General features: G+C 41.7%; 1 long non-coding RNA gene across 1 annotated transcript; it reads left to right on the top strand.

The window, feature by feature from the left end:
- Positions 1 to 238: 238 nt before the first annotated feature.
- LOC126318656 (uncharacterized) lies at positions 239 to 22,612 on the top strand. The gene is made up of 2 exons (XR_007557430.1): positions 239 to 542; positions 22,488 to 22,612. It is a non-coding gene; the product is annotated as an uncharacterized LOC126318656 (long non-coding RNA).
- The last annotated feature ends 2,001 nt before the right edge of the window (positions 22,613 to 24,613 follow it).

Raw genomic sequence — 24,613 nt, 5'->3', positions numbered from 1 at the left:
AATTTCAAATTTAACGGCTGAGTATCCTTTTGCAAACAGTACTCCCAGCGCCAGTAAATAATTTCAGAGTTTTAAATGTAGCCTCTCTTAAAATTAATGTATGAATTGGTTTCATTTGTCTTAATGCACGAATAAAAAAGGTCTGGGATCCTCTGTTTTCTTATAACATCTATGTACATATTCGGCATTTCCTGCCCATTGCTAACTTTGGTACCCGCAGCGGATAGAATTGTCTGCTAGTGTTGTGAAACATGGCGACTGGCAGGGTTATGACACTTCTCGGATACTCTCGGATCGTAAAAACGGAACATTTTCCTATTGTTACCAGGAAGGCTACAACAACAGCGACTGGCGCTGTACTGCCTGAACCACATAGAACGCCATTTGGATTGTTTGGATTACTGTTTGCCGTTGTACCAGGATTACTGATTGGAGCGACGATAAGCAAGAAGATAGCAAATTTCTTAGAAGAAAACGATCTGTTTGTCCCTTCGGACGACGATGACGATGATGATTGAGCCTAGGCTTTGATTTCTAGGAAGGTAATAAAATACAATACTTTGTAATTTTAGTAACCCGTGAGCGAACAAATTTTCATTCACCATGAAAGCAATGACAGTGATAATTGGGTCGATAAACATAGCTAACGAATGCTTCTTATTAAAACTTTGTCAACGAAACAACAAGGAAATACACATGACAAGCTGAGGCAAACTGAGACTGGTGTTTTATGTTAGTACCGTCAATTACGACCCGAGACGCCCACCTCGTTTATATGAAGGGTGCCTCGTGTGCGACGAATGTGAGAAACTGTAGTTATCAATTACTCGCGATCAGCGTATTATGCACGATTTTCATAGTTTCGATCTAAGCAAAGGCTGTCATTCAATAGCTCTCTCACTTCTAACAGAGTTAATGTACGTCCGATAATAATTATATACTTTATTGGTCTAACTAGATCCTATTAGGGCCTTCGGGACAAGTCTTTTGGACATACATAGTTTTTTTTTACATCATAATTAACGAAGAAATAACAATTTTAATATGACAAAAGGTATTATAATTGAGTGTGTATAGTGACAGTATTAGTAAATAATACTGATGTATGAACAGATAAAGTGCATTGTGGGAGTACTTGCGCTGCTGCTGCTGCTGCAGAAGTAAAAAGAATTTGTAGATGCGTCTTCTGATTATGACAATCGTTATAGCTGAATAATTGTCTGTATTTGTAGACCCATAGTTCAGGAGTTGGACTGCAGTCGATAAATATCCATAAATTTGAGAATTTAAGTGGTACAGTTCCTTCAAGTAGCATTCAAAGATTTTGGTATAGCACTGGATAATTCTGTATAATTTCGTTCGTTATTGTCAACACAAACAATGCAATTCAGTAAGAAGAAATATCTTGGCGACAGTTTCCAAAATAGGTTTCACAGAAATGGAAATGTGCAAGCCTTTGGATCAAGTGGCTCCTTACTGAGGCAGAAGGATTGAAGATACAGGAAGAAGACTGAAGGAAAAGGACTTGTAAGATTTAGGGAATCAGGAAAGTTGTGGAAAAGTCACCTAGAACACCAGATCAGAGGAGACTTACTGTATGGGATGAAAAGGGGAGACTGGTTCAGTCTTTCCTTCTCAGCCTGTTCAGTAAGTCTGCCCTAGGCAACTTTTTTGTAACCCTACCAATTTCCTAAACCTTGCCAGTCATTTTCCTTAATCCATCTTTCCCTTTACTGACTCCAAAAGCTTGCTCATTTGCATATTTATTTGTTTATTTAGCATCCAATAGATCACACATGTGATATAGGATTTGTCATTTGATTAGACGTAACACGTAACAACACATACACATAATAAATTGACAAACATATACAAACAGCAAACAAATTACATACACATAGTACATAAGTAGTGTACAAGAACTTATTACCCAAAAAACAAAAGTACGTGCTCATGATAAACAGTTTTAGATCATGAACTATGCCTTATACACAAAACGTATTATTGATATTTAGCAGACTTTTCCTAAGTATCATAATTACAAAGTTGAAAACATCATTAAATTAGTTTGAATTATTAAAAAATAAGTACACATTTCAATCCACAGTCTGAGACAGCTATTCACTTACACTGTAGTAGCATTTTTCCATCAAGTATTTTTTTACTTCATGCTTGAAATTATTTTTGCCTTTCAATTCTTTAATTTGAGATGAAAGTGCATTTAAAAGCTTTATTCCTAAGTGGCTAACATGTTTCTGACTTCTAATTTTTGCTACATAGGGAATGTGGAAGTCTTTACAATGCCTTGTATTGTGATCATGGTAGCTTGAGTTGGCTTGGAGATCGCAGTTATTTTTACTTATCATTTTCAGGCATTTAAAAATATATATTTATGGTACATGTGTGTCCTCTTGCTGCCATTTGTTGAGTAGATTCGTTATCTATCCATTGCTTATTTATCCATATTAGATTGTGATTATTGAGAAATTACCATTTTTCGACATTGATAGATGTTTGGTGGTTTCGAGGGGTAGACACCACTGAGAACTAGAAACAGGCAACTAAACTTAGTCAGTTACACAAGTAAATGGGTGTTATATGGAGTTTGACATCCCAGTTCAAGCCGTATCTTGATATACAGAATGCTAAAGAGCAGCTGTAATTTATTGCAAATTTCACAATTGAGAGGTGTAGTATTCATTGTGAAAAATAACGGATTTATTTTCTGTGCTCTGTTAGTATTGCTCTTTACAGTGCTTTCTTGCAAAAGTTTGAAATGTTTCCTAAAGCCTAACAAAGATAAAAAAAACTGCCTGCAGATAGTGGCAAGATATTCTAAGGATTAGATACAGTTGTCAAAATCTAGAATCAGAAGATTTGGAGGGAGTGAGGGTAGGAAGGATGCAAAGTATGCAATTATTTAAGGGAAAACAGCAAGATTTTTTTTATTTGTATGTAGAAAACTGAAAATTATTTCAGAATATTTTGAATAGATGTAAATTATTCAAACTGATAAAAAATATTATCCAACAGCTTCTGTATCTAGAGATAGTCAATTTTAGCAAGCTTCTGATTGTCTGCATTGCAGAAATGTTGTTTGGAAAATGGTTGCTTAAAGACATAAATAAGAAAGTCTTGTACCAAAGTCTGGTCTTGACCTCTATAGTCCTATAGAAAGTTCAGCTCTACATAGTAATGTTGACAAGCAGTTTTAAATGCACAAAATGTGGGAAAAAGTAGTTTGTAAAGGGTTTACTGCTAGGTTGTGTAATTTACCAATTAAAATAGGGGAATGGGATAATTTCCCCAATATTAAAAGTTAGTAAATGCGTACGCTTTCCTTTTTTTTTACTAACAAGGAGAGGCCCCCAGTGGTGAGATGCATTTTTGGAAACGAAATATACAATGGTGTAGGTTAACACCCCAGGTATCACATCCTGTAGCCATTCGCCCTGGTGGGCCCTCATTTGGAAGTAACTGTTGGAAAAAAATTTGGAATTTAGTGTGACACTCAGTAGTGCTAAAAAAAGCTGTATTACATAGTCAGGTTGTGTGGTGTGATGGATAGGGTAATTGCATCACATGCAGAAGTTTGTGGTTTCTAATCTCATCAGGTGCAGTAAATATTTTTTAATTTTTTAAATGATTTTTTTTATTTCCATTCTTTGGAAACATTTTAATCATAATATCAACTTCTTCATTTGTTCTCATTTTGCTTCCTAACATTCTTTTTGCGCTTGAAATCTTTGTTCGATTGTTTTCAATTAATTTTGATTTGTTTCCATTGTTTTATCATCAGGTTTTTTTTGTCCAGGTTATTGCAGTCATTACTTCTATTTCTCCTTTTCCTCAAATTTCATTGAATTTGGAAACCCTTCTTTCATCTACATTTTCATATGTGCAACAGGAATTTAGATTATGTTTCAATGTTTGTATGATGATTATCGTGCAAAATACCTTCATGTCTGGTAACCTAATATACAATTTTTCACACCACTGCACAGTCAACATAAATAGGTTATTTCATCTTTTGCTCTTTTACTGATCGGAATTTTCAATAAATATTTAACTTAATTAACATTGACAAAAATTTAAATTGGAAAAAGAATGATATAAAGAAAATTAAAACAAATGAAGAAGTTCATACAGTGATTAAAATTATGTGACAAAGGAACAGAAACAAAAAAATACAGTTAAACTAATTAATTGAATAAAAATATTGATCATTTGTTTTGATAAAGATTAAAAAATAAAAAATTTCCTGCTCCTGACAAGATTCAAACCTACAACCAGCTGCATGTGAAAGTCTAGGACAGTCCATTTCTTCCCCTGTACTACCGTCCATCCCGACCCCGAGCTCTGTGTCGATGCCCAACACCTGACTGAGCCCCCAGTTCCATTTCTTCGGACTTCTAGTTTACTTCATTGCCCCATATCTGTCATCTGACAGTTGGCTGGTTTTGTAAATTCAGTGTTCTTTGATGAAATCTTCTCGGGTTATCAGCCGAGTGGTGGCGTCGTCTTGTCAGTGTTCTTTGCTTTCTTGCCCACACCTCTTGGGGTACGTATCGTTCAAACCATCTCCGCTTTTATACAGCATAGTTCTGTCTCATCTGGACTATGGTTTCTTGATCAGCTGTCCCTTCCACGGTGCTCCTCTGGCACCTACATCCTGATATCCGTTTAGCCACAGGTGCCTTTTGTCCTAGTCCTGTCAATAATCTTCTGGTTGACACTGGAATTCCCCCCCGTTCAGTCTGGCAGTCCCAGCTCCTGGTATCCTGTGCCATCACCATCTGCTCTTCCCCTGCTGGCCCTTCCTATTCTATTCTTTTCGTTACTTTGAGCCATCGCTCGCCTGCTACCTGCCCTTGAGTGTGTTTACTGGTTGGGCTCCATCTTGCTTCTCTCTGCCATGATTTCCATCTCCCCTCCTTGTCATCTCCCCCACATTCTCTACCGAGCACCATCCCTTGGTTAGTTCCTTGGCCCCAGATTCAGATGGGTCTTCTTACGGTCCCAAAGCATCCATCACTCCAGTGGTGTTCTATTGTTTGTTCCGAATGATCTTACAGGATTTTCAGGCTGCCATTGTTTCTTACACAAATAGCTGTAAATCCACCCACCAATCGTGTGGAATATGCCTGATCATCATCTGTCGGCACGGAACACCATCTCTTGCCTGCCACATGGGGGATGTTTACTGCAGAATATATGGCCATCTATCAGGCCCTCTGTTTTATTAAATGGTCTTCCATCACCTGAGTTTTGTTATCTATGGACTCATTGTGTGGCCCTCACACTGTTGCTCAGTATTTTTCCTGCCACACCTTGGTCTGTACCATCCACTATCTTCCTGCTGATCTTGGCAATGCTGCTTGTTTGGTGGATTTCCTCAGGGTTACTGGTCACTTAAGAACGCCGGCTAATGAACTTGCTGATCATCTGGCTGAAGGGGGTGGAGGGGGGGGGGATGGTGAGGGGGGTTGATCTACCCTCAGCTCTCCTTGACACACTCTTGGGTGCTTCCTCACTGTATAATAAACTTCCTTCTCTTTGCCCTTCCTGACAGGACTCTACATTTTCTCTGCCATATTTGTATCGTCCATACAGGGTGGACACATGATTTTTACTCTGCGATGAAGCCCCCTCACACACACACTTTGTAGCTGAGGGGACCTGCCCCCCTGACTGTGATCAAATACCTTGCTGGACTGGCCCTACCTTTTGGCCTTTCGCACTAAATATACCCTCCCACCTGACCTCTCAGATTTAAGTTCCCCTGGAATTGGATTCCCGCAATTAGCATTGGTGTTGATTATGGAGGCCTTGGGATTTCCTCTACAGTGACCAGGTTCTGCACACCTTTTCCCCATGATTTGTCTGGTCTTAAGTGCAGTTTTGTTTCCCTTTTCTTGTCTTTTTTCCCTGGTGCTGTTGCCATTGTATCATGATCATGGTAGGGTGTGAGATTCGGGATGGGTCGGTGGCAGTGCTGGTGCTCCACTGCGCTTTATTTTTCTGGTTCACCCTTAATGTGTCTCCCCCACCCCGTTCATGTTTGCCTATTTTCCCTTCGACTGGATTGTGCTGTTTCTGTTGTTCCTCTCTTCATTGTACACCTTTGGTCATGGGTCCGATAACCTCGCTGTTTGGTCCCTTCCCCCCAATCAGTTAACCAACCGTCAGATTTTCAGCATTCCTATGACACACTGCCATGCATCAGACAAACCTGTGACTATGTGTGCCACCTTTCTTTGTCTAAATTCAGTAGGGCTATTAATCCTAATTGTTAAGAGTCCCACACATTTGATCAGTGTTCGAAGATGTACATTTGCTTTTTAAGCAATCTCCTTGTATAGCTAGGTTGCATTTCTTTAGCATTCTACCAATGAACAGAAGTGTGCCACCTGCTTTACCTATGGCCGGGACTATGCGAGTGTTTCATTTCATATCCTCACAGATTGTTACATGCAGGTATTTGTGTGATTTTACTGATTCCATATTTGACTTTTTGATATTGTAGTCATAGGCTACTATGTTTCTATACTATGTTACTTTGCTTTCTGAGTTTCCAAAATTTTACATTTCTGAGTATTTAAAGCAAGTTGTCAGTCTTTTCACCACTCTGAAATATATTTCTGCTGTCCTTTTCAGGTTAGTAATTTATTATAGATAATTGCATAATTTGCTAAAAGGCTGAAGTTGTTATTTATATTGTCCACCAGGTCATGTAAATGCAACATGAAGAACAAGCATACCAACTCACTTCTCTGTGGCCTGCTTGGAGGTACTTCTGTACCTGTCAATGACTCTGCCTCTGAAATAACATACTGCATCTTCCCCACTCAGGAACACTTAATCCAGTCACAAATTTCATTAGGTGGTTAATGTGATTGTGCTTAGTTTGTAAGTGTTACTGTGATAGTCGGATACATTTTGTAAGTCAAGAAGTACTGCACCCACATGACTGCCTTGATTAACAGCAATCAGGTTGTCATGTGTTGTTTCATGTTACTGATGTTCAGGTCATAAAATTATACCTTAGAAAACTGATGATATGGTGTTACAACCACTTCCTATTTAGAGAAGAAGACCAAATGCAATGGAGAAAGATTAAATATGATGTTGTCCCACAATGTGTTCTGCTTGACATGCATACATGATTTTTCTGGGTGTATCGGAAGACTCTTTTAAAGACAGGAGTATGCTCTTAAATTGTCCAGACATATCCATACCAGTCAGGATAATAATAGAACAGGGTTACAACTATTTCGCAACAAACAGCGTAGCCTTATATCTTACAATTCCAAACATAAAAATAGGCATACATTGGATAAGATTCTGTATTTAATGCATGAAGGTCATAGATGTGCAAATGGGTAATAAATGGAGTTGGCACTAACCGTTGCTAAATCAATGAAAAATTCAATGCAGCTTTGCCTGTTTTAGTTGTGGAAACCTTTCACATTATGTTGCCTTGCGGATAGGATGTTTAGATACTTTCATTTCACACTTCTATCCAGCATTATATTCTGGGACAATGCAGCTACGGCCAGAAAATTACTTATTCTAAATAAGTGAGCAGTGAGAATTTTGTTTAAAGTTGATAACCGAATGTACTCAACATAATTCTTCAGCAGATTCTTTCACTTATGTCCCAGTTGATTTACTTCCTAATAGAAATTGTAGTTATTAACAAAAATGAATTTAAAAGAGTTGTGCAATCAATAACTGCTAATGCAGATAAAAGTAGTTATCTATGTCGTTCAGAATTGAATTTCATTTCCTGGTGCAAAAATGTGTAGCAGATTGCTGGTAGACATTTGGCAGGAAATTCAAAATCCCAGATGTTCATAGGAAAAGTAAGACTGTACATCTCTGCTTAATTACTGCAACCTGCATACATGTGAGCCTTCTTACTGTACTCAAATGTTGATGTCCCTTTACAAATTTTCCCACCTTATTTCCTTCCGTTACGTGATTGATTAGTCCTTGATGCCTTAAGTTGTGTCCTGTCAACCAGTGCTTTTTTTTAGTCCAGTTGTGTATTTTTTTTTTAATCCCTTATTCAGTTTGTTAGTTATTGATCTGCAGCACCACATTTCAAGAACACATACTCTCTTCTTGTCTAAACCATTTGTTGTCTAAGTTTCATTTCCGTGCAAGGCTCCCCTCAGGGTCTCAGCGTTCGTTTGCTGAATATGGGCTTGGCGAGCCTAGGATTCCTTAGTTGGAGACTGGTAAGGCCACCAGCCCTCCGTCACCATAAGCTCTGGACATGGCGCAGCAGTAGAATGTTGTGTTTTGGAGAACAGGGGTCTTGGCTTCACCGCCTGGACCACGAGGAATGAACACACCTCTATAAAAAAAATCCTTCAATCTCAATGTGTACAATGCGCTTATAAGGTGAATGGCTGTTGGGATAAAACTGTCTCTAGCAGGCAACCTCTGGGACACACACACACACACACACACACACACACACACACACACACACACACACACAGAGTTGTTTAAGGCTTCCTCAGGCATGCAGGGCTCTGCCTCAGGGTTGACAGTTGTTTTCCTAGCATCTCTTGGGATCCTATGGAATGGTACACCCACTCATCAAAGAGAGCTCGGTTGGTCAGCTCTCCTGAAAAGAAAGTCTCAGAAACATAGTAATAGAGCATTAGTGTGCCACAACACTTTCATTGCAATCAAGCGAACACTATTCACATGGCATTGGGAGGTATTGTTGGGTCTCTAAAAAGTGTGGAACGACTTTGTAATAAAACACTTCTAGTTGAAACTGCTAATTCAGCCCAAATATCTAAGCTCCTGGGATGTAAGGCCTTAGGTGACTACACAATGCAGTCTGAGTTACATAACACCCTCAACTTTAGTAAGGGTGTGGTTACCTACTTTGATATAATGGAGGCGGACCCCACGGAGTTACATGAAGAATGGAAAAATGTGGGTATCACAGAAGTGCAGAACTATATGAGGAGAGTCAATGACAAATTGGAAAAATCAGCAACATTTATTCTAACATTTAGTAGCCTGGAATTACCTGGTCATATCCTTTCAGGCTATATACATGTTAAGGTTCGCCCGTTTGTTCCTAACCGAATGCGATGCTATAAATGTCATGAGATTTTGCCATACCGCTATGGGATGTAATGGGAGGGCTACGTGTGGCAGTTGTGGAGGCTCAGTTCACGAATCAGGCAATTCTTGTACACTTTCTCCTAAATGTGTAAATTGCTCCTGGAATCATCCAGAGGAGAAGAAAGTGTGAGGTTTACAAGGAAAGGAAAATTCATGAGTTGAAAGTAAAGAGGTGAAGCTAAAAAGCTTTCAAAGCTATGCAACCTCCAATTCTCGCTATTTCTTTTGTACCAGGGTTGCCAAGTGTGATGCCTCCACACACAAACTCGGACCACAGATTCAAGTATGAGCACATGCACTTGTCAGTGTACCTGTGGGTGAAATGCTCCACTTGAAGCTGAAGTAATTTGGAAGCTCTCAGCAGTGGGAGTACCACCTAAGCCACATACCACGACCAAACATCAGAAGCCAGCTAAGCCATCCCCACAACCCAGTCAACCATCTCCTCTCATTAGTAAAGAGAAATGTCTTTTAAAAAGTAGTTCAAAGTCCAAGAAAGTGGTAATTAAACCTCTGGATCGGCGAGCTCTCTCCCTATCTAATGGGGACTATGCTCTTGAGGATATGGACTTCCAATCGGAGGAACCGGAGAGCAGGGAACGGGCTAATGTTCCCTGTAATCTCCCTGGTAAATCACTGCCTCCTAGGAAAAAAAGAGAACAACAACCATCACTAAAGCATGGCTTCCACAGGGCCTTCTGTATTGCAGTGGAATTTGAATGGATATCACTCACATTTGGAAAAATTACAGCTCCTGGTCCAGGAGAAACCATTTTGTACCTGCTTACAAGAAACACATTACGGGGTTATCACCCATACAGGAAGGACAATACAAGTGGAGACACGGCTGAAGGTGGAGTGACTGTTTTCATTGAGGACAGATACCACTCCTCTACTGTCCCTCTTACCCTGACCATGCAAGCAGTTGCTGTGAAAGTTCCTGTACCTTTCCCCAAATGATGCTTTGGATGCAGATGCACAAGTAGAACTCATCCAGGCACTCCCACACCCATTCCTCCTTGTGGGGAACTTCAGTGCACACCATGTGCCATGAGGCTTGGCTACCACTTGCTCCAGGGGTCGGATGATCGAGCAACTCATCCATTCTGAGAATGTCTGTCTTCTGAATGTGGATCAGATGACATACTTTTCCACAGCTACAGGGTCTTTTTCGGCCATTGAGCTTTGTTTTTGTTTCTCAGCTATTGCAGACTCAGTTCAATGGGAAGTGGTTCCAGATTTACATTCTAGTGACCACTTCGCAGTACAGATCCGTCTGCCGACTAGGATGGTGGCTGACAGGAGACCACATAGATGGATGATACAAAGGGCAAATTGGTTGTAGTACAGTTGACTGGCTATTTTTGAACAAAAGGATTTTGCACAGGAGACAGTAGCCCGTATCACTTGTAAGATCCAATGGGCTGCCGCAGAGTCCATCCCCCGGTCTAGTAACCACATCAGACAGCCTATACCTTGGTGGGATGACGACTGTTGATAGGCAGTCAGGGCCAGATGAAAAGCTGTGCAGAACTTCAAATACTATACAACTACAGAAAACCTTTGCATCTTCAGATCTCTGAGACACATGTGGGGTGAGTGATAAAAGATTGGAAGAGGGATTCCTCGAGGGAATTCATGGCTTCCATTAATCGGTCCACTTCCACTGCGCAAGTTTGGTAATAAATAAGATGGATTTCAGGCAAGAGCAGTACACCTCCCCCTTATGGCCTTGTTAAATAAGGGGTCCTGGTGGACATAACAGAAGACATTACTCAGGTCTTAGCTGAACACTTCTTTACTATTACTACGTCATAAGACAAGCTCGTGCTTTTCAGGTGTTCCTTAGGACTGCAGAGATGAGGAAGTTCAATTTTTTCTCGCATAATGAGGAAGTCTACAACCTTCCGTTCTCCTTGTGGGAGAGAGAGAGAGAGAGAGAGAGAGAGAGAGAGAGAGAGAGAGAGAGAGAGAGAGAGAGCTGCCTGATACACTGTTCCAGGACCTGATGAGATCCATTATGCCATGTTCCGGTCATCTTTTGCCCTGAATCGAAAAGATAGCTCTCATCTTATTTCAATCAGACTTGGAAGCAGGCAGTATTAACACTTTGCTGACTGGCGACACAATAGTGGTGTAGTGTGCAAAATAGCGGTCAACGTCCAGCGACACCACAGTGGTGTCGTGTGCATAGTATCGCTCAGTGGCTGGTGACACCACAGTGGTGTCATGATCATAGTATCGTGCAGTGGCCGGTGACATCACTTTAGTATCTTTCTCATCCTGTTGGTGTTTTGTTTAGGTAACATTAAGTTACACACATGAGCAAGTTTTTTTGTTTTAATAAGTACTAGTGCACTTTCATCATGGTAGACGAAAGAGACGATACGATTATTTACGATGAATGCATGGATGTCTTGTCTGACGTTCTGGATGTCTTGGCCAACTTGGAAGAAGACATTAGATATAAAAAAAAAATGAAAGTGAAGTAGAATTATCGGAAGATAGTAAAATACATCCAAGAAGAATTTGGTGAACACTACAGTTGCCAATTGATTCGGATGAATCAGACAAAGAAGACTGACTATGATTTACGGAGCACCAATAATATTCTTCAAGGATCTCTGGGGCCACACATATTTCTCAAAGATACACAGAGCATCGGGGATATCATAGAATTATGTACTGGGAATGATCTGTTTGAATATATTAGCAACAAAACCAACAAGTATTACAGTCAAAATTTCAATAGAAGGAAACTGACTAAAAAAAAAGCCAAATTTGCCGACGTTACAGGACCCATTCTTAGGAAATGGTTTGGGCTTGCTATCCTTATGGGAATTGTAAAAAAAGGCAAGGATTGATGATTACTGGTCAACGAATCTGTTGACAGATGCACAGATATTTCGCAAAACGATCTACATCTACATTTATACTCCGCAATCCACCCAACGGTGTGTGGCGGAGGACGCTTTACGCGCCACTGTTATTACCGCCCTTTCCTGTTCCAGCAGCATATGGTTCGCGAGAAGAACGACTGTCTGAAAGCCTCCGTGTGCGCTCTAATCTCTCTAATTTTACATTCGTGATCTCCTCGGGAGGTATAAGTAGGGGGAAGCAATATATTCGATACCTCATCCAGAAACGCGCCCTCTCGAAACCTGGCGAGCAAGCTACATCGCGATGCAGAGCGCGTCTCTTGCAGAGTCTGCCACTTGAGTTTGTTAAACATCTCCGTAACGCTATCACGGTTACCAAATAACCCTGTGACGAAACGTGCCGCTCTTCTTTGGATCTTCTCTATCTCCTCTGTCAACCCGATCTGTTACGGATCCCACACTGATGAGCAATACTCAAGTATAGGTCGAACGAGTGTTTTGTAAGCAACCTCCTTTGTTGATGGACTACATTTTCTAAGGAGTCTCCCAATGAATCTCAACCTGGTACCCGCCTTACCAACAATTAATTTTATATGATCATTCCACTTCAAATCGTTCCGCACGCATGCTTCCAGATATTTTACAGAAGTAACTGCTACCAGTGTTTGTTCCACTATCATATAATCATACAATAAAGGATCCTTCTTTCTATGTATTCGCAATACATTACATTTGTCTATGTTAAGGGTTAGTTACCACTCCCTGCACCAAGTGCCTATCCGCTGCAGATCTTCCTGCATTTCGCTACAATTTTCTAATGCTGCAACTTCTCTGTATACTACAGCATCATCCGCGAAAAGCCGCATGGAACTTCCGACACTATCTACTAGGTCATTTATATATATTGTGAAAAGCAATGGTCTCATAACACACCCCTGGGGCACGCCAGAGGTTACTTTAACGTCTGTAGACGTCTCTCCAATGATAACAACATGCTGTGTTCTGTTTGCTAAAAACTCTGCAATCCAGCCACACAGTTGGTCCCACAACCGATTCAGACAAATATTATCATTTTTACATTTTTCCGACAACAACAATAAAACAGATAATGCCGACCAGCTTTTCAAAGTGCAATTCATAATTGATTATTTTTCCAAAAAGTTTAAAGAAACATTTAATCTAAGTCAAAACATATCGATTGACGAAGGAATGATATCATGGTATGGACAGTTAAAATTTAAAGTTTACAATCTGTCGAAAATTACGCAATATGGCATACTCAATCGGATGCTGTGTGATTAGAGTATGGGATACATTTCCTCATTCGAGATATATTCTGGTGTTGGACGACGTTTAGCAAAAGCAGTGCTGGAACTATTGACACTTTCTTATGGAAAGTGGCATCACCTCTACATGGATAATTATTATAACAGTGAAGAACTTGCAGAGAAGTTACTTGAAAAGAAAATTAGAATTTGTGGAACAATATGGCATAATAGAGGATTTCCGGAAAAATTAAAGCATGTAAAAGTTAATGTGTTTGAAGCTTGTCAGCAACGGAAAGTGAGCAAGCCACTGGTGACAAGCCAAGTAATCCGAATCAGCGCTGCCGGCTCGAAGCGAATAAATTTGCAGGAGACGTGCGGATGGCAAACTGTTAATTCCATTCTGGAAAATCAGTTACTGGACTATAGCCCTTACCAGTTGTATGTGTAAGACTCTTGAACTCATGGTCAACCACTGCCTCGTGTGGGTGCTCAAATCCTGAAGGCACCTGAACCGCTTCCAGTGCAGTTTCAGGGCTACCACTCTGCCCTTCACAACTTAATTCTACTGGAGATGTCGATACAGGAGTCATTTTTAAGCCGGAACTCTTTAGTTTTCGTGTTTTTATTTGACCTGGGAAAAGCATATGACACTACTTGGAGGTACAACATCCTTCATCAATTTCATGAATGGGAACTATGTGGATGCCTGCCACTTCTCATCCGATCCTTTTTTGAGGAATGGCATTTTTGATATCACGTTGGTGATGCCTTTTCTGACTGCTGTGTTCAGGAGAATGGGGTTCCCCAAGTCAGTGTCCTCAGTGTCACATTGGTTGCCATCGCTATAAGTGGCATTTCCTCCTAATATCCAGCACAGTTGCCAGTCCGTTGTGGTGGGGCCGCCGTGTACCCTGTTGGTTGTAGCCCCATGACCACACAAGGATCGCTCTGCTGATGCCTGCACCGTTAACTCCCCACGTATGCCAAGGAGTAGGTGTCCTTCACACTGGGGCATTGGGACTCCCAGCAGTGGCCATCGTGCCAGATGGCTACACCATGGGAGGAACGCCAGGCTAAGTATGGCAGCGAAGTTTATTCACCCCGGTACCTCGTATGTATGTGAGTTGATGGGGAATCTTTCTTGTCAATGAAACATAGTTTTCTGTGGAGCATTTAGAGGACAAGTTTGGGGAGGTGGAGGGCTTGTCCAAAATGCAGTCAGGGTCGATCTTGATCAAAACAGCATCCTCTACCCAGTCACGGGCACTACTCGCCTGTGACAAGCTGGGGGATGTTTTTGCTTCCATCACTCCCCATAAGAGCTGAATATGGTCCAGGGTATCATTTTTCACAAGGACCTGCTTTTGCAGTCTGACGATGAGCTGCACACCAATTTAGAGCGGCGAGGTGTCCATTTCGTTTGGAGCGTCCACCAGGGTCCGAAGGATAATAAGGATGCCACCAGTGCCTTTATCTTGGTCTTCAAGGGTGACACATTACCCAAGAAGGTCAAGGTGGTGGTCTACCGCTGTGACATAAAGCCATATATCTCTCCCCCAATTCTGTGCTTTAAGTGCTGGAAGTTTGGCCATATGTGTTCCTGCTGTACTTACAGCATCACCCGTATGCATTGTGGATGTCCTTCACATCCCAATACTCTCTGTGCCCCACCTCCCATCTGTGTCAACTGCAGAGAGCACCATTCGCCTTGCTCGCCAGACTGCAGGATTCTGCAGAAAGAAAGAAAGAAAGAAAGAAAGAAAAAGGTTTCTGGCCTCTGCTGAGGAGCTATATCTCAGTGGGCCCTCAGACACAATGGATGTCTATTGCACAGGTACTCTCTGGTGGCAGCAGGTGTCCCTGAGGCATAGAGTGCCTCATTGATTGTTTCGTGCCTTCCCAGTCTCACAATCACACAATCCTCCAGTGGAATTGTGGCGGATTTTCCACCACCTGGCTGAGCTGTTAAGCTTTACACCTGCTTTCTGCATTGCCCTTCAGGAATCCTGGTTCCCTTGCAGTGCGGACCCCTGACCTCTGCCGCTGTAAGGGATATTACAGGAACCGTGGCGACTATAATAGTGTGTCAGGTGGAGTTTGCGTCTATGTCCTAAACTCAGTGTGTAGTGAACCTGTGCCCCTTCAAACCCCTCATAAAGCTGTGGCTGTCAGGATTAGGATGACAGTAAATAACTGCCTGCAGTGTATATCTTCCTCCAGACAGTGCAGTACCACTGAACTTATTGGCTGCACTAATGGATCAACTCCCTAAATCTTTCCTACTTTTGGGAGATTTTAATGCGCATGACCTCTTCTGGAGTGGCACCATGCTTAGTGGCCGAGGTAGGGAGGTTGAAAATTTACTGTCACAACTCAACCTCTGCCTCTTAAATACAGGTGCCCCCACACATTTCAGTGTGGCACATTGCACATATTTGGCCATTGATCTCTGTCTGCAGTCCTGACCTTCTCCCAGCTATCCACACATGACATCCATCATCTTGTCATTCCGCTGGCATCATGCTTACGGACGTCTACCCAGATGGGCTTTAAACGAGGCAGACTGGGAAGCCTTCACCTCTGCTGTCACTGCTGAAGCTTCCCCACATAGTGCCTTTGATGTTGTTGTTGAGCAGGTCACTACAATGATCGTTTCAGCAGTGGAAAATACGATCCCTCATTCTTTAGGGTGCCCCCGGTGAAAGACAGTTCGTTGGTGGAGAGCGTTGGCAAGCTCTACAGTGACATAAGTGGCACCTTTCCCCAGAGCATCTAATAGCCTTTAAGTGGCTCCATGCTCGCATCCACCAGCTTATATAACGATGGAAACAGGAGTGTTGGGAGAGGTACGTGTCGACCATTGGGTGCCATTCATCACCTTCCCAAGTCTGGGCGGAGATCACACGTCTTTTTGGGTACCAGACCCCAACAGGTATCCCTGGCATTAACATCAATGGCGTGTTATCTACCGACGCAAACGCTATTGCCGAGCTCTTTGCTTGAGCCTCTGCGTCGGAGAACTACCCCCCAGCCTTTCACACCCTCAAACGGTGGGTGGAAAGGAAAGTCCTCTTGTTCACTATATGCCACACTGAACCCTATAACGCCCCGTTTACATAGTGGGAGCTCCTTAGCACCCTTGCACCTTGCCCTGACACAGCTCCTGGGCCAGATCGGATCCACAGTCAGATGTGTAAACATCTCTCGTCTGACTACAAGCAACATCTCCTCGTCATTTTCAACCGGATCTGGTGCAGTGGCATCTTTCTGTCACAATGGCGGGAGAGCACGATCATTCCAGTTCTCAAACCGAGTCAAAACCCACTTGATGTGGATAACTACTGGCTCATCAGCCTCCCCAACTTTCTTTGCAAGCTGTTGGAACGTATGGTGTGTCGTCGGTTGGATTGAGTCCTGGAGTCACGTGGCCTACTGCCTCCATGACAGGGTGGCTTCTGCCAGGGGCGCTCTACTACTAATAATCTCATGTCCCTGCAGTCTGCCATCCAAACAGCCTTTTCCAGACACCAGCATCTAGTTGCCATCTGTTTTGACACGACCTGGCGGCATCGTGTCCTTGGCACATTGTATGAGTGGGGTGTCCGGGGCCTGTTGCTCCGTACTTTTTCTGTGTCCAAGTCGGTGCCTTCCATAGTCCCCCCGCCCCATATTCAGGAGAATGGTGTTCCGCAGGGTTCCGTATTGAGTTTCTCTCTTTTTAGTGGCTATTAATGGTCTAGCAGCAGCAGCTGTAGGGCTGTTGGTCTCACCTTCTCTTTATGTGGATGACTTCTGCATTTCATACTACTCCTTCAGAACTGGTGTTGCTGAGTGGCGCCTACAGGGAGCCATTCACAAGGTGCAGACATGGACTCTAGCTCACGGTCTCCAGTTTTTTTGCCGCAAAGTCGTGTGTCATACATTTCTGTTCGTAACACGCCATTAACCCAAAACCAGAACTTACCTTAATGACAATTCACTCACTGTAGTGGAGACATATCGATTCTTAGGACTGGTTTTTGATGCCCAATTGACTTTGCTACCTCACCTTCATCAGTTTAAGTGGAAGTGCTGGCAGCACCAACTGGGGTGCAGATGGCTCTGAGCTGCTGCAGCTCTGCAGCAGAGCCCTTGCTCAATGCCGCCTTGACTATGAGAGTCTGGTTACGGTTCGGCGGTGCCCTCAGGGTTGCGTCTACTCGACCCAGTGCACCACTGTGGTGTTCGCCTAGCAACGAGAGCATTTAGAACGAGTCCAGTGTCCAGTGTCCTGGTGATGGCCGGAGGCCCTCCATTGAAGGTTAGGTGTGCACAACTGCTCCCCAGTTATGTTGCACATGTTAGTAGTTCGCCTGCACATCTGAATTACCATCTTCTTTTCCCAACCACGGTAGTTCTTCTCCCGCATCAGCGGCCCAGGTCAGGGCTGATGATTGCGGTTCACGTGCAGTCCCTTCTGTCTGAACTAAGAGTACTTCCCATTACCACCTGTCCTCGAGGTCCATCATGTACACCTCTATGGTGTACACCTAGATTATTCTGTACCTTTCGCATGGCCCTAAGGAGCCCATTAACCCTGCGGCTCTCCGCTATCAGTTCCTCTCGATTTTTGACATGTAGTGGGGCCATGAAATGGTTCACACCACCAGCTCGATGGCTTATGATCACATAGACTTCGCATATGTTCATGAAGGACATATTGAACAGTATTCCTTACCAGATGGCTGCATTCACTGCAGAGCTGGCAGCCATGTCTCGTGCTTTTGAGCACATCCGCTAATGCATTGATGATGAGTCATTTTTCCTATGTACTGATGCCTTGAGCAGCCTACAAGCTATCGACCAGTGCTACCCTCGCCATCCTTTTGTAACGTCCATTCAGGAGTCCATATGTGGCCTGGAATGGTCCAGTCGTTCAGCGGTGTTTGTGTGGACCCTAGGACACGTCGGAATCCCAGCCAACGAACTTGCTGACAGGCTGGCAAACCAGGCTATGCGGAAACAGCTTCTGGAGATGAGCATCTCCAAAACTGATCTGCATTCTGTCTTACGCCACAGGGTTTATCGGCTTTGGGAGATGGAATGGCATACCAGTACACACAACAAACTGCATGTCATTGAGGAGAGAGCTCATAATAATGGTGGGTTAAACTTGAATTTAGTTCCATATAATGTGGCTAATCATCTGAATACCTTAATGTGCGATCCTCTCGCAGATAATCAGTTGTCCTCTGCCGGCTCCACATGGGCCATATGTGGCTAATGCTTGCTGGACTGCCCACTTTTAGCTGCACTGCAGTGGACTTTTAATTTTCCCACCACCCTACCTTTATTGTTGGGCGACAATGCTTCAACAGCAGCTTTGTTTGACATTTTATTCTTGAGGGTAGATTTTATCATTTGATCTAAGTTTTAGTAGAACTCTTTTGTCCCTCTGTTTCCTCCACCCTAGTGCTTTTAGGGTAGAGGTTTTAATGTGCTGCAGAGTGGCTGGCTGCTTCTTTTTATTCTCATGGTCAGCCAGCCATAGTAATCTGCTCTCTTGTTTTGATCTCTTCTACATGTTTCCTGCATGTGTCTGTGGTTTTCTTGTCCGATTTTGTCCATTTTAGTGTTTGTTGCCCATTCTATCATTCTTGTGGTTTTCTCCTTTCTTCCAGCTCTGCTTTGTATGTCTCGATTATTTTACTCCCACCCCTGTGGAATTATTTTAATCGGAACAAGGGACTGATGACCTCACAGTTTGTTCCTCCCCCCCTCTTTTAAACCAACCAGTCAGTCAGTCCTCTGCAGTCAGGAGCCCTGTAAAATGCTTTTTTTTTTTTTTTTTGGATGACTTTGCAGTCTTCTAATCTTACCCTGATCTTATAATGATCAGACTATCATCATTATAATGACAACAAGGCAACTACAACCCTTAGGAGGCTGGAAACCTGAGCCAGGACAACTGGTTTTCGGTTGTCGCCAAAGAAGACTACATGTGTCAATTTTAACTGTGCACATCGAAGTTTGAACCAAAACAGTGGGAAACATTGCCTGTTTTCGACAAAGGGTGTTTGGTCCCCAGCCTTGAACCAACCAACCAACCAAACGTGTATTTGCAGACTATGAGGAAGATTGTAGAACAAAGTACTGCCTTAGATTCATAAATTTGGGGAAAGCTTTTGACTTGGCTTTATTAAACTTTGTACTAACAGCTCTCAAGAAATAATTCATTGGTTTTACCTTTCAGTATATTGAATAGTATAGAAGCCATACCAAATCTTCCATTAGACTTCATCAAGATAGTGGGGAATTTAGAATTCAAAGAAGAGTTTGGGAAAGGAAATTTAACATTGCCAGAACTATTCTCAGCAATTCTAGAGTAAGTTTCCTGATTCATAAACTGGGGAAAAGAAGAAAAGTGTGTACTGCCAGATTTAAATTGTGGCAGTGACATTTAGCCTTTAATGTGAAAGCCATTCAAAAATTATTGGTTGCTTGGCATGCACTGATATTCTGAACTGACAACTCTAAAAATTATTTTATACAATTCAATGAGAAATAATTTATTTCTGTTTTAGCGAATTTGTTGTTTGTGCATTATATTAGGGTGGTAACAAACACTTAATCAAGGCATTGTGAAGGGATTATTTCCTTTCCTTAGCATCATATTCCAATAGTAAAGTAATGCATATTATGCTGCAAGTAGATACTCTACATTGCACCCAAAGGATTAAAATTAAGTCTCTCCTACATACCGTGCCTCATATATTATTATGTGCATTAATTTATTCATTTTTCTCAGATAATGCAGTTGCTTCTTTAATTATAGTTACAACTTTTATTATTTATAGTTAATAACCAGTTTTCACTTGCTAGCAATAAATAGTAGTTTGTTTAATGGATGTCAGGTTCCAATGGAACTATTTAGCTGTAAATGAAATTATTTTAAATAAAGGAAAGCTGTCTTCCGACCTTTGAACTGATTAACTCAGTTGTAGGTGGAGCTGTAATTTAATGTGTACTCTGAACCACAGTGCAGGTTAGCGTTTTTCACATTAAAAAATCATTGCCAAAGGTTAAGAAATCCTAGAACTAACTCGGGATTAAAACCTAGACCTTAGGATTCACATCATGGCACTTGTCCAGCGAGCAACCGAGAAAGAATGAAATTGTCTTTTAAAAATGAGATTAAAATAATAATTGAAGAATAGAAATAAAAAAAGGCTGTGTGAATTTTTGGAAAATAAATTGTAAGTATACTCAATAATTGTCATAATTGCACTATTAATGTGGTTTAAATAAAAGTTAAGCATAGTGTGGATCTAATTTACAAAGGAAATTACAAACATTGTATTGTAACTGTATGGAAAACTTACTGAAAGTGGGCATGCAATAAAAAGCTCTAAGTGCCATAGTTCAGTAGACAGCGAAAAGATAGTAAAAGTTCCAGAATGAGATTTTCACTCTGCAGCGGAGTGTGCGCTGATATGAAACTTCCTGGCAGATTAAAACTGTGTGCCCGACCGAGACTCGAACTCGGGACCTTTGCCTTTCGCGGGCAAGTGCTCTACCAACTGAGCTACCGAAGCACGACTCACGTCCGGTACTCACAGCTTTACTTCTGCCAGTATCCGTCTCCTACCTTCCAAACTTTACAGAAGCTCTTCTGCGAAACTTGCAGAACTAGCACTCCTGAAAGAAAGGATATTGCGGAGACATGGCTTAGCCACAGCCTGGGGGATGTTTCCAGAATGAGATTTTCACTCTGCAGCGGAGTGTGCGCTGATATGAAACTTCCTGGCAGATTAAAACTGTGTGCCCGATCGAGACTCGAACTCGGGACCTTTGCCTTTCGCGGGCAAGTGCTCTACCAACTGAGCTACCGAAGCACGACTCACGTCCGGTACTCACAGCTTTACTTCTGCCAGTATCCGTCTCCTACCTTCCAAACTTTACAGAAGCTCTTCTGCGAAACTTGCAGAACTAGCACTCCTGAAAGAAAGGATAACATCCCCCAGGCTGTGGCTAAGCCATGTCTCCGCAATATCCTTTCTTTCAGGAGTGCTAGTTCTGCAAGTTTCGCAGAAGAGCTTCTGTAAAGTTTGGAAGGTAGGAGACGGATACGGGCAGAAGTAAAGCTGTGAGTACCGGACGTGAGTCGTGCTTCGGTAGCTCAGTTGGTAGAGCACTTGCCCGCGAAAGGCAAAGGTCCCGAGTTCGAGTCTCGGTCGGGCACACAGTTTTAATCTGCCAGGAAGTTTCATAGTAAAAGTTTGTTCTACTTTTGTAAAACTGTATTGTCATCATTGTCATCTACTGCATTTTTTCAATCAAATATTTCTTCTTTTCTTCACAGATATGGTTTGTGACATCCAGGGCAGGTAGTGGCATTTTCTTGACATCCCATATTCATATGCCATTCCTCCAAATAGGGATATCTTCCTGGGCCTCAGTTTAATTTAAGCTTCTGCCAGTCTTAACAGCATGAGGCTATTGTTTGTCCAAGTATAGCCAATGTACTTTGAATATGTTTAGATTTGCTGTGTTTATATTTGCAGTCTGCAGCTTTATTGAAATCTAAGAAGTCAGATGGCTTCATGTTACTTATGATAAATGGCTTTGTCTTGATTGCTGTATCATGTCCTCTACATCTTCTGGAACAATACTATATTTGGTAACTCAAAAGTAAACATTGTCAAGTTATGATGTAGGTTAGCAATCAGTAATGAGACTTACCTCTTGTGCTGGATGTGTTTTTGCAGAAATACATTTATTACTTTAACTTATATGTGCAGTTTTCAGTTTTATCCTTTTCTGCTGCAACAGTACCTTTTCCTTTAATTTTTTATTTGTTTCCACTAAAAATGTTACAAACCTCTGCTGCCTCCACCATTTTTATGTAACAGTAAGGAGTAAGTCTGCGGAACATAGTGCCTTTCATATGTTAACAGCTGTGACTGTTAAACTACATTTTCATTCATGTCAGTTTCAGATTTTTATACATTATTGGGCTTGGCATGTAGATCGCAACATTCCATATTATGACACTTAGAGCCTTATATTTATTTCACGTCCTAAATTAAAGTATGTTCTCTTTGTGTATGTGGGCTATTCTAAGTTGTACCATTGTTACTGATTCTTATGAAACAAAACTTGATGTTAAATTGAGGCGATTTCTCATGAAAGACTTTTTTTGTTGCAGATCTGATTATCACAGCTTCTCACCAGGACATCTGGAATGCTGTAACTGTTGAAATTATGTTTGTAAAATTTGTAAATATTATTTATTAATGTTACTGTGTTAATAAAACAATATGTTGCAATATATTTGTTGTTCTTTGCAGGTCCCCAAAACCATCCCACACTTCTCCTTTCTGTCTTCCAATTTTTTGCGCAGAAAGGTTCTGCATATCTTTTGTATCCTTACTAAATTTTAACCCTCTTGTCAGCAATTGAAAATAGGTGGCACCATTATGGTATTACAATGGTATCTTAAATTGGATAGTAGTCTGAAGCACAGTGTAATGCTATAAAGATCTGTTCAATAATTAACCTCCCAATATTCAAATGTTTCCTAATAACTTTCAAACTAGAAAGAACTGTGTGAACTGCATGTCAAATGCAAAAAGACTTGGCAGAGGCCATTATCAAACTACAGAGAACAACTTCAACCACAATGGTAGAGGTAGAAAAGAGGTCAATATTATACAGAAAAGACGACATAACAAGAGGCAAAATCCACACCCAAGAAACATAAGCCCTTTAAGTAGGAGATGGTTAGTATTTACTCACAAAGATAACTCTGAAATAGAACTGCATACCTGTGTTCACATTGTTGGATGACATCATACTCCTCCGTTCACTTTCCAACATGTCACAAAGAAAAAGACTGCGAAAGAATATATGCTTTGATTAATGGCTCCTCTACTGCAATGGGATAAGAGCTGTTTAAGAACATGAGGAAGAAGTAAAGTTTCTAACAAGGGATAAACCCTTGTGCCTGCACATACGAGAGAGACATTTCAGAGCTTCACATAAGCCTGTGTTTAAAGGCTACACTGTCAACAGAATCTGATCTTCGGGACAATATCTAAGTCTTGGAGGCAATCAGTCATGATCCCCTTTTGAAACTTGGGAAAAATTGCACCAGCTCAAGTAGTTATGGTATTGTAGCACTTACCAGGTGTATAGAGAAGACACTGGATAAAATGTATGGATTCTAGAAAGCATAAAATTTCCCATTCACCTTTAGTGTGGTTTCTGAGGGTACCATTCTACATTTAATTACCTAATATTTCTTAAGGTAGTAATGCAAGAGACTGGTCTGTGAAGGCAGCACCTCATAGGATATATAAAGATTCCAAGACTTACCAAGCGGGAAAGTGCCGGTAGATAGGCACAATGAATAAAACACACACACACAGAATTTCGAGCTTTCGCAACCGGCGGCTGCTTCGTCAGGAAAGAGGGAAGGAAAAGGAAAGATGAAAGGATGTGGGTTTTAAGGGAGAGGGTAAGGAGTCATTCCAATCCCGGGAGTGGAAAGACTTACCTTAGGGGGAAAAAAATATAGGTATATACTAGCACAGACACACACGCATATCCATCCATACATACACAGACACAAGCAGACATGTGGAAGTTTCTTTCTAGAAACTTCCACATGGGAAAAATATATTAAAAACAAAGATTCCAAGACTTACCAAGCGGGAAAGCGCCGGCAGACAGGCACAATGAACAAAACACACACACACACACACACACACACACACACACACACACGCAGAATTACTAGCTACATCCTTTCATCTTTCCCTCTCCTTCCTGAAGAAGCAACCATCGGGAACTGCATGAAGACCTCCTATCACCCAGTAACTGTATGTATCAAGGATTGTCTTCCTTACTTAGTCTGACTCTTCCTATCAGGATGGCAGTTTCAAAGTTGGCAATGCACTTTCGGACCAACACACTATGGGTAATAGTGTCCCTCAGGGGAATTTGTTATTCTTTCTGTAATAGCTGTCAAAAGTCTGGTGCCCACAGTCTGGAGCACTAATCATTGCTCTCTTTTTCTGGATGATTTTTCAATCTTTTATTCATCTCCCCCTCTCAAAATGCCTGCTTGACAACTGTAAAGAGTATTAAGAAATCTGTAATGAGGAGCTTAAACCAGAGTTAAATTTTTTGCCAGATAAATGTGTGCGCCTAAATGAGTCTTGTATATGTCATTTTTTCAAATCAGTTTGGCATTGTGAATGGTGGACACCATTCACAGTTTTAAAAAAGGACTTTGCTCATATCAATGTGCCCAAGTGCCTGATAATGGGG

Source organism: Schistocerca gregaria, chromosome 1, assembly GCF_023897955.1.
Source record: "Schistocerca gregaria isolate iqSchGreg1 chromosome 1, iqSchGreg1.2, whole genome shotgun sequence".
NCBI lineage: Eukaryota > Metazoa > Arthropoda > Insecta > Orthoptera > Acrididae > Schistocerca > Schistocerca gregaria.
The sequence above is the reverse complement of the archived record's forward strand: the minus strand, read 5'-3'. Positions and strand labels throughout refer to the sequence as shown.